The following is an 11,254-nucleotide window of genomic DNA, read 5'->3' as shown; positions in this document are numbered from 1 at the left end:
CTTCTTATTACTTTTAGTATTTGTAACCACCTATCCATTACTCTGTAAATATGTAACTGGAATTGTTCTTCACGCCCGCAATGCACCCTTCTTCCATCAAGCACTATCGTCTTCGTCCAGCATTTGTTTGCACTGCCCCCAGCAGTCGTCTTGAGCACAATATGTATTTATAAGTGTGTCTTTTGTTCAAGTTATTTCCGTCAGCGGGGCTACCTGGCCGATATGCTAACTACCCAGTGGACCGGCTGCCTCGCTGTCGGTGGAAAGAAAGAAAGGTCCTTTCCGACCTGCACAGGCATCGCGAGATCGGCACCACTTTTGCACGTCATTTTTTGCATTATTCCAGTAAAAGCGCTCACGAACTCTCTGTAAGGTCTTCATAATTCCAAAGTGACCTCCTGTAGGGCTGTTATGTAGTTCTTTGAGGACATCAGGAATCCGGGATCTTCGAAGTATCAGTTGCCATCGGAGCGTCTTCCCATCATCCGACTCGAATTCCCGGTATAAGACGCCGTTTCGAAAGGGAAGTGAATCCCAGAGTGCCCAGTATTGTTTTGTTGTAGGACTACAGATAGAAATGTCCTGCCATGTAGGTTTTCTGTTTGATGACTCTATTAAATCAAGTATGGGTTTAATGTCATGGTCTTCCAGCTGGTCTTTCCTGACTTCATCATCACTCCACGAGTCTCGATCAGCCGATGTTGATGTTGTAATTTGTCTTGCGACCGGAGTCAGCAGCTCGTATTTCGCTTCCACCCTGGAACAATATCGGCAGCTTTCTGGGCAAGGTCTTCTAGACAGGGCGTCGGCGTTCCCGTGTGATGATCTCTTTCGATGACGGATAGTGATGTCATATTCTTGGAGTCTCTGTATCCACCCGGCTATTTGACTCTCAAGATTCTTGAAATTTAAAAGCCAGGCAAATGAGGCATGGTCCGTGCAGAGGAGGAATTTTCTGCCGTATAGATAATGATGGAAATGTTCTACAGCTTTGACTATGGCGAGCAACTCTTTCCTGCCCAGGCAGCACGTCTCCAAAAATATACGTATAATTTTGGTGAAATAAGGGTATGGTATTTTTTGCACGTTATTTTTACGAAATTTATACGAATGAAAAAGGCTGAAGTTACTGTTGACTCTTTATCGTTATTTTCCATACGTTATTTTTACGAAAATTATACGAATCCGAATGTACTGAAAAAACTACCGCCATAATGGTATATTTTATTCGTGACTTTTACGCATATTATACGAATCCGAATGTTCTGAAAGAAACTACTGCCTTTATGGTATATTTCATTCGTCACTTTTACGGATATTATACAAAGTCTAAAAAGATTGAAAATGAAGTTTATTAATTCAAAATATTTAGTGCATTTTTGGCATTTCACTTTGTTTTCCTTTTCCACGAACATGAAAAAAGGGGCATTCATATATGAGGCTAAAATTTTTCTATGAATTTTAACATGTGAGCTAAATTTTTACGTGCATTTTTGCAAAAAATTATATTTTCTTAATTGAACGATTTCAAAATAACTTATTTATTTTCTTATATCAAATTTGTTATTTTTATTCATATCAACACTTACATTGATTTACATAATTTAATTTCTTTTATGAAAATCCTATTGCCCATTTAACTGGAATAACCTGTATATTAAATTTGTGTACTTACTGAGTTTGGTACAATACTCGCCTTATTTAATTTATGAAATGTGGGCAATTAAATTGGAATAATCTAGCAAATCTTTCATGTCGAGGAATAGAATGATAAATAGAGCAGAAGATGCTTGGAAATGTTTAACTTCTTGAACAATAGTTTAATAATCAAAGATATACTAATATTTTTGTTTAATAATAATAATAATAACTCTACGAAATTGCAAGCTGACTCCTGATATTTTGCATATATATCAATTCCTTTGATCTTTGTTATAAAAATCACATGAGGCTAACATTTTTTAATTTTGTTTAATGTACGGGGAAAATGATATAGCGATTTTAATAATTTTTATATAAGTGAAAAATAAATAAATAATGTAAATAAAAAATTATATTACATTTTATATTTTTCCTGAAACAGTTAAAGACATTCTTAATATGGAGATCTACAGAATAAGTACAAGGGTCCAGTTAAATGAACTCAAAATTTGCATAGTTAATTTTACGTTAACATAAAAATTAACCGGATTTACGTTTATACACTGAGCATGCGCATACACAGACATTTCTATTTTTCGTAGAAAAATTGAATTATTACCTTAATACAGAGATGCTGTGAATATAAATTTATATAATGCTAAAGTAAGTGTATTTCATATGCTAATTTAGAGGCTTTCTTAATATGTTTAATTATAAAGAAAAAAAAAGCGTTTCAATTCTTGTTCACTGACCAATGGCAAAGCAGACACTTTCTACTTCCGGTTGTGGCGGGATATTTGTGAAGTCAGCAATGGCGGTCGAAAAGAATGGTAAAGTCGCAAAGAATACTGTTTGTTCGTGGATTGGCGTTTGTGACTGAATCCATCGATGTTACTAATTATTTGAAGAAAGTAAGTGAATATTTTATATTTTCAGTGTTTAATACTCGTACTTTCTTCACTTATATAAAATTTTATAAATAGCGTCTGTGTAGGGAATGTGATTTTCCATGTGTTGTTCTTTTGTGTACGTGCCTAATGATTAATTTTCAGGATTTGGTACTGTTAATGACATAGAATACCAAATCAATAAATTGAAAAAATGTTGCACTAGTCTGTTTCTTACTGTTTGTGTCACTCCTGTTTGTATGTGTCTCACCTTTTTATAGTTATATTATTTTTACTCAAACGTTTTAATATTTATCTTAAAGCATACTGTAATTAAGCAGGAAATAGCTTTTAATGGAAAAAGGAAGGCAATATTAACATGACTAATTGTTCAGAAATCTGTTCTGGAAATTATTATCTACCTTATGCCAAAAAATAAAGCATGTAACTTTCATTTATTTATGAAATTCAAAATTTTTTTATTTGCTTAGTGTTTTCCCTAAAAATAATTTAATTCCTTATTTTTGAATTTAGTTTTATAAATTTGCTTTAATATATAATCTTTAACTCAAAGATATTGTGCTATTAAAACAGGAAATTTTATGCAATAGAAACACAGGTACTTTGTTCCAAATCTACTGAATTTTCATGCACTTGTAATTACTGAAATATATCCTTTCATGAATAATAAGTAAGTCCTAAGTCCTTTCATGAATGCATTTCTTTTTTGTTTGTTTGATTTTGTTGTTTTAAAAGATTAAAAAAAAAGAAAGAAAATAATAGTTAAAGTAAGAATGCTTTACTTTCAGTTTTGAATAAATTTATTACTATTACTGCAGCTCTAAACATAATTTTCGAAGTCAAAACTTGATAGATATGTTGACTATTAGATTTGCATGAAACAATTTATTGAAAAATTAGTATTTGATCTAAAATACCTTAAATTATTTGAATTATATTTTACTAAATCATGTATTTTGATATAACTAGATAGTTAAAAAAATTAAAATTTTAAATGTGCAGAAATGCTTATATAAACCAAGAAATTGTTTATATTTTTGTTGCTTTTTCCCTTGTAAATTTATATATATATATATATATTACAGTCTGGGCAGTCAGCACCCTGCTGAATTGTAGTAAACGAGACGTCCAATCTACTAGACCATCAAAGATGCAGATTTGGATTTTCTATTTCATAATTATTGAAATCATAATGGTATGTTTGTTTAAATTAGTACTGTTTATAAATGTGATAAAAATAAATTCTGATAAACTAAGAAATGATTTATTTTCTATTAATTATGAACTGTAAATAATGTAACCAATTTTCTTCATAGTATTTACTAAACATTTTTTTTTTAAAAAGGGAGGTAGTCTTATTTATATAATTCTTGCACAGTGAGATACCAAGAAATAAAACATTTCAGGAATTTTCACTTAGTATATCTTGATGTGTTAAATCATGTTGTTCAACTCCATATTACTTTTTCACAGGAAAGTAATTTTATTGATCTAACATCTGCATAAATCAAACTTTTTTAAGAATGATTACAGTTTCTAAGCTAACTTAAAATTTTCAGATTTAGAAAATATATGTTTAATGTAGCATTAGTTTTCCATGGAATAGAAAAGGTTTTAAAAATGTTCAGTTCTTAGAGGGAAATAATATAAATGAGATTGTCCTGATATAGTTTCATCTGGAAATGAAACTGAATTTTCGGATAGTGAAGATGAAATTCTCTGCATTTAAGAATTCTAATAAAACTGATTAATGTAAATCCTATGATTCATGTAGGTATTCTTCTGTTATCAGGACCAGATTCAGAAATGTGTGTTTATATGCATGCATTTTTAAATGTAGGTGCTCGTGTGTGTATGTGTATATTCTTTATGTATGTATGTGTATATTCATGCACATATATGCGCATACATGCATATACACATGCTTACATATCTACAGTGGAACTTTGAGATACGAGTTTAATTCGTTCCAGCATTCAACTGGTATAGCAAATTTCTCGTATCTAGAAACGAGCTTCCCCATTGAAAATAATGGAAATTCAGTTAACCCATTCCACACCCCAAAATATATCAACATTTTAATATCAAATCAATTTTTCCTAATAAATAACACTGGTAAATAATATAACCATAGTTTAACTTTCTTACCAACCTTTTAACTCCTCATTAATCCACACCAACAACAGCTTCTCAACATTTAGGAGTACTTTTATGGTGCTTAGAAGCAACGATAATTCCTTTGGCTAAATCAAGTTTCTTAATTTCTTCCTGCTTCTTCAGAATAGTGTAGATTTTCGATGTTGAAAGGCTGCAAGTCTTCGCCAATTCCGTCACTATGCTTATGTTTATCTATAATTTCTTTCTTGATATTGACGGCCATGGTCTTCTTATTTTTCTTTGCAGCACTATCCGAGGCAACAATCTTCTTGCGAGGCATCTTGAAATAATTATTTTCACGTTAAATGTCAAAACAATTAACTTGCAAGTGCACAAACACATATATAAAAGAACACTGAATGATCTGACGAGGGGATTCCTTGAGTTGAGCCGGATAATGAAATGGCACCACCCATACCAATAGCCTGGCTCATTGCTCGTTACTCGAGGTTTCATTGTACATTTCTGAATCCCGTCCTAATAACAGAGGAGTACCTTTGCCAGTATTGTAACAGAGCTAGAATGAATTGCGTTAAATATGTGGAAAATGCATGCTTAAAGTACTGTTATTTTCTAAAAATATTCTGTATGTCTATTTTTTACAAGAAGAAAAAATAGCTAAAAGTTGTTAATTTATTTATTATTCCAAATGGGCTTTGTCCCTAAAGGACTATTGTTTTTGTTTTGCATTGGTTCACTATAAATATCCGTTTCACTTTTCAAACTGTTCCCACTAAATGTTAGAGTCCCTAGTGTGGGATTAATACTTTCTATTTTAGTGCCCTCTATAACCTACGTTAGGGTTAACCTGTATAACCTACAAGGATTGCCAGTTTAGGGGAGATATCTAGGTAGTCATCGTAATACGTACCTTATTTTTTTATTATTTTTAAATTAAATTGAAAGTAATAAACTAGTTTTCAAGCATGGAGTTAAACTAGATTTGCATTCAACTCTGGTTTATTGTGTTAATGATGTTTTGCTGTAACAAATATGAATTTTTTATTTAAGTATAATAATTTAAAATGTTTTTTTCTAGAGAATGAAGTACTGCCACTAAGTCGTATTGGATATGTTGCAAGGTAATTTTCTATTCTACATTAACTCAATATTTATGTCCTGTTACAGATATATTGGCAGAAATAATGAAAACCTGACATTCAAAAAGAAAAATAATAACGTTGAATGTAGTATATTAGATGGTTAACTGCGATTTGGCAGCTCATTAATAATCGTACACATATTGAATACGAATAATTTTGACAATTACCGGTATTTTCAATAGTATAAAATTGGGCAAGAAAGCAGCTTTAGTTTAAAACCGATTTTAAATACAACTCTCTTAATTTCGAAGGTGATCCTGCACACACAGGTCCTGTGTAATAGAAGGCTCGCCAACGGCCCAGCGGTAAAGTCGCTGAACACTGGTAGTTCGGTTCGACGTTCGAATCCCACAAACAATCTGGCTGCATGGCCGTTTCCGTGGTTTTACCCATGTGTAACATGTATACGAGCCAGTTTCCCTTAGAAAGTCCTTCACGAAGGCATTCCTCACCTTAGGCAGATAGCCCTATTGTGCTTTGCAGTAATCAAATAAACCTAAACCAAACCTGTTACAGATGTATTTTTATGTTACTAAAATAGTAAAACTTAAAACTAAACTGGATGGCACAAACAGCCCTTAGAGAGCCATGGCTGGCAATGCCTTGATATCTACTTTCTAGATAGTGAGCTCTGTGGTGTTTTTGCATAAGTGGTCAGCTTGTTCAGGCCCCCTGGTATTAAGTCCCAAATGGAACTTGGTACTAATTTTATCGACCCACTCAAGGGATGAAAGGCTATTTCAACTTTGCCTGGCCTGGGAATCAAACGCCGGACCTCTGGTGCTGCTGCGTGATACACTAGCCACTGTGCTACGAAGCCTCCCTAAAATAGTTAATTTATGAAAATTAAAAATATCAGGGTACTTTTCTGTTTCGCCGGCGCAAATCTTGTCAAGCAGACTTTATTGGCGACAACACACAGTATACACGTAAAAAATTTTAAGAAATGTTAGTTCTAAGAAATTTTTATTTTAAAAGCATAAACATTTTAATATCGTTTAAAATTTTGTAAAATGATAATAAATAAAGGCAATGAATTTGTAGAAAGACATTAATTTGTATTTGCAAAAAGAGATTAATTTAAGAATATACTATGCTTTCATGGTACAACATTCTGATTCGCCGTTTCATATCACGTGACCTCAAGTGATCTCATCTCATGTTAAACTACGCTAATTCTCTCAGTAATTATCTACATTAATTTCAAGTTAAATCTTAATTTGGAATACAAGTTTAAATGCAAGAATTATTTCATTTCGTATGAATAGCTTACTCAGAAATTATGTAAAATCGCAGTGCTTTACTTTGCTAGTGCGTTCTCATTAGAATTGATGAATTTAACCCTTGATTTTGCCTTTTCTATAATTTTGGGTGAGAGTGTGATTGCATCCTAATCGATTTAATTACCACGTATGGCCTTAGGACATAAAATTAAACTATCTGGTAAAAATTCGATGTAATTGTATCCCAGTATTGAAAGAAACATTCAATCTGATAGAAATAGCTGCAACGTGTTTTGAAAATGAAACGTAAAAGGTTACCAGCGAGGATAATCTGTTTGGCATCGGTTGTACCATTTTGGGCGACTTTATCGCTTGCACCGGCAAAATGGAAAAGTACCAATATTGGTTTGACAAAGGTAAGATGTAATTGAATTTAATAAGTTGGAAATACTGTCTGTCTTTCCATGAGTTAAAAAATAATTTCAAATAAAATTTCTTTTTTCAGTTTTTCATGTTATTTGTTTAATGTTATTGTAATCTGATTTATCATATTTAGTCACATATTCCATCTCTCTTTGCACTATAGTATATAATTCAAAGGACTTATCAGTTTCAGCAATATTTTTTTAACCATAACTCTGTTTCTAAATCATATCCTGAAAAATTAAGGAGTAAAGTACACAAAGAATTAAAATATGCAAGTAAATAATGGCGTTTAGTGCTGTGTATGTGTCTAATATTTGTACTAGATTGTAAAAGTTATAAAATTCTATTAGCTTTTATTCTTTTTTTAAATTGAGATGCTTCTTTGCACCCAAATTGTTAAAGCCTTCCAGAACTGGTACTTTGATCTAACTTCTATTCCTAATAAATAATCCAGCTGCATACAGTTTACTCAATTTCTGCCATGTGTAAGGTAAACAGTATTAGCTTTTTTTAAATATATCTTTTACAACTATTACATCAGGTAGATTTCTTTCATATTTTGCCTTAATCAAATCATCCTGCTAATTAAGAATTTATTAAAGTTATTATGTTACGTTAAGTTTTTGTGTGTATAATTCATTTTAAGTATATGCAAGCAAATGCATACATTAACAGTTACGTAGAATTATGTTTTGGGTATCAAATTCAGAAATTTTTGGGCTGTTTTTAGAAGAAATGATTTATACCATATTAATATTGGTAAAAAAATTCTGTGGCTTTTATATGAGAGTATATATTTTGAAATAGCTGCATGATATGGTAGAGGTAAAAAGCTTCATGTGGATCATAAATTAATATTATGTGGGAATTTTTCATTTATTTAATAAAGAAAATATTCAAGCCACAATTAAATTTTTTTCACTGGATTATTTGCATACAAAGTTTGCAGCAAATATTTCCTGCAACAGAAGTGACAATTTTTATTTTGCCAAGACAGGAAATTTAGTTAGTGAAACAGTAACCCTATTTTGGGATGTTAAACAGGAAGGCAAATTTTTGAATTTAAATTGATTTTTGAAGGAAGACTTTATTTAGTCTTGCTATCATTCTATGTGGCTTTTAACTTTTTTATGGTATTTATAATTTTATTGTTATTCAGCTTTCTGTTTGCTTAGAATGCACATGAATGTAGACTTGAAATATTTTATATTGCAAACTGAGATGCCATTGTTATCATAATTAAAGATTTATGTTCTTATTTTGGAGGAAACTTGATTGTGTATTAGTTTCTGGTTTATTGAAATGTGTAAAATAGCCTGTTAATGCATATACATATGTTAATGACATGTATAAGTTTTTGAAGTATTCTGTTATATGTATATAGTGTTGTGATTAGTTTTCTGATTACTCTTATTTAAGAAAAAGTTATCTGTAAGAAAGCGAATATTCTTTACTATATGTAGGAGTAAAATTGGAAAGGCTAATGTAATATAATTAATAAAAAATTAAGTTTTTTCTCATGTACTTAAATACAAACATAGCCATTAAAGACTTTCTTAACTTTGCAATTCTAAGCAAATCTTTAGATATTTTTTACTTGAAATTATAGGCATTGTGTAAGGTATATAATTGAAGTTTACTGTGTGATAGTATGAACTTAAATTTTTAATTACTGAAATGTAAATTTTTAAATATGAAATACTCAGTGCATTTTATATGCATCTTTTAATACTTCAACTATATTTAAAAACTGAAAACATCTGAAGTTTGAAATTATTACAAATTTTTCTTTTTCTTGTTTAGGAGCTGTTTTCAAAACATTGGGTGACAAAGAATTCACTTTTACAAAAATCGAGCAGGATATTAAAGACAGCGAACTATAGAACAAATATGGCGAAACTGAATGAAATTTATGTTGAATTTATTATTGAAAAAAAATTATGCTCTTCAGATTTAATCTTGGTTTTTATTGTTTAACAGTAATTGCAGTTTTCGAAAACCTGTAAAATAAACCTAATTCTTAAATTAATTTCATGTGTATTTCTTTTGCAAGTATTACAGCTCATAATACTTCAAACAACTTGAAATTTGATACTTGTTAATTTATGTGGGATATGTCCATAATAATTTTATAATTTAAATAACTCATTGTCATCATATGAGCATAATTTAAAATGCACAGCATTTGACAACAAATTAATAAAATAGCCAACTTCTAATTGCTTTCTTTTGTCCAGTTGCCTCCTTTTAAATCATTTAATACCATAAAGCTATTTGATGAAAAAAATAATTGGTATGTCCACATCAACACACCACATAATAATGTTATAGAAAAAGTCACGAGATAAATATTAAAAAATTCAATATTCCTAAACCAATTAACTTTTTAAAATTTTATCTGGTATATAAGATAAAATAAAGAACATATTTAGGTAATTTTGAATTTTCATAATTTTATGAACGTATTTATGAAATTAACAGTTACATTGTAAAAGGGAACTTTTTAAAAATGCCTCGATAAAGCATTTCTTTTGTAGAGGTGAACGTTTAGTACTGATCTAATATATTTATAAGATTTTAAACTGAGAAAGACAACAATAATAGATTACAATACATTGCAAGATTGGCTGATAAATGTAAAATTTTTACATATCATAATTATGTGTATAATTAAAACAGAAGTTACTCGATTAACTTACATCCAAATTAATATTTTCTTTAACATGTTTTGGATAAACTTAATTTTAATAAATAAATATGTATATATTTGTGTATTATCTGAATATATGAATGCAATATTTGTGACATTAAACATTCATCTTCAAGGAAAATAACAAAGTCAACTTCATAATTATTGGAAAAGGTAAGATTTCTACAATTTCCTGATTATATTTAACAATTTTAAAATTTAGCACATTCAAATAATCTAAATGTATGATGTTTACTGAATTTGGTAATTAACTATATTGTACTTTAGATAGAAATTAACGTAGATATTCCCTGTATTTTACGGTATAAAAACTTATATATTTGATAATAATTTACTTAAATCTTCCCTATGTTTTCTTTGCATATGTGAATAACTGGTAAAAATTTAGTCCGATGTCTTCTCTTTACTGTGTATAAGTGCACATTTTTGGTAAAAAATTTGCATAAATCTCCAATTACCTATTTACTGCATTTTTCATAAAATGTGCTTATTTTAATCTCATATTTTTTATATGAATCTATGCAAAAATGTTCTTCATATTATGATTAAAAGATAAAATGTTAATTTGATATCAAATTTTTACATATCCACCTTTTAGTTATGTACAGCAATATGGAATATATATAACTGGAAAATTTAAATGCAAAAAAATTAATTTCTAATCAAAAATTATGTAACACTTAAAGGCTGAAAATCACTTAATATTTCATTTCAAAGTGACTATAATATGCAATAAATTTTGTAAACCTGAGTTCTATGTTTTAAATCAATTAATGCTATTGTTCATTTACATGGCATAAGAAAATGTCCTTCGGAAAAGCAAATAATTTATTTGAAGTGTTATTTAGTAAACAACTGTTTGCTACAGTTGTTTACTAAATTTAAATTTATGAAATGAATTTAGTAAACAAAAATGTAAATGAACGATAGCATTAATTGATTTAAAACAGAATTGATGTTTACGATATTTATTGCATATTTTGTAGTCACTTTGAAATGAAATATTAAAAGTGATTTTCAGCCTTTAAGTGTTACATAATTTTTTAATAGAAATTTAATTTTTTCTTTTGGCATTTATTAGTGCAT

General features: G+C 29.7%; 1 long non-coding RNA gene across 1 annotated transcript; it reads left to right on the top strand.

Annotated features, from left to right (window-relative positions):
• The first annotated feature begins 2,359 nt into the window (after positions 1–2,359).
• On the top strand, positions 2,360–9,481 carry LOC146994211 (uncharacterized). The gene is made up of 4 exons (XR_015043849.1): positions 2,360–2,552; positions 3,635–3,744; positions 5,746–5,788; positions 9,262–9,481. It is a non-coding gene; the product is annotated as an uncharacterized LOC146994211 (long non-coding RNA).
• The last annotated feature ends 1,773 nt before the right edge of the window (positions 9,482–11,254 follow it).

This window comes from Stegodyphus dumicola, chromosome 11, assembly GCF_044657685.1.
Source record: "Stegodyphus dumicola isolate Sdum_Otavi_A_Nest chromosome 11, ASM4465768v1".
Taxonomy (NCBI): domain Eukaryota; kingdom Metazoa; phylum Arthropoda; class Arachnida; order Araneae; family Eresidae; genus Stegodyphus; species Stegodyphus dumicola.
This window is presented reverse-complemented; position numbering and strand designations above follow the sequence as displayed.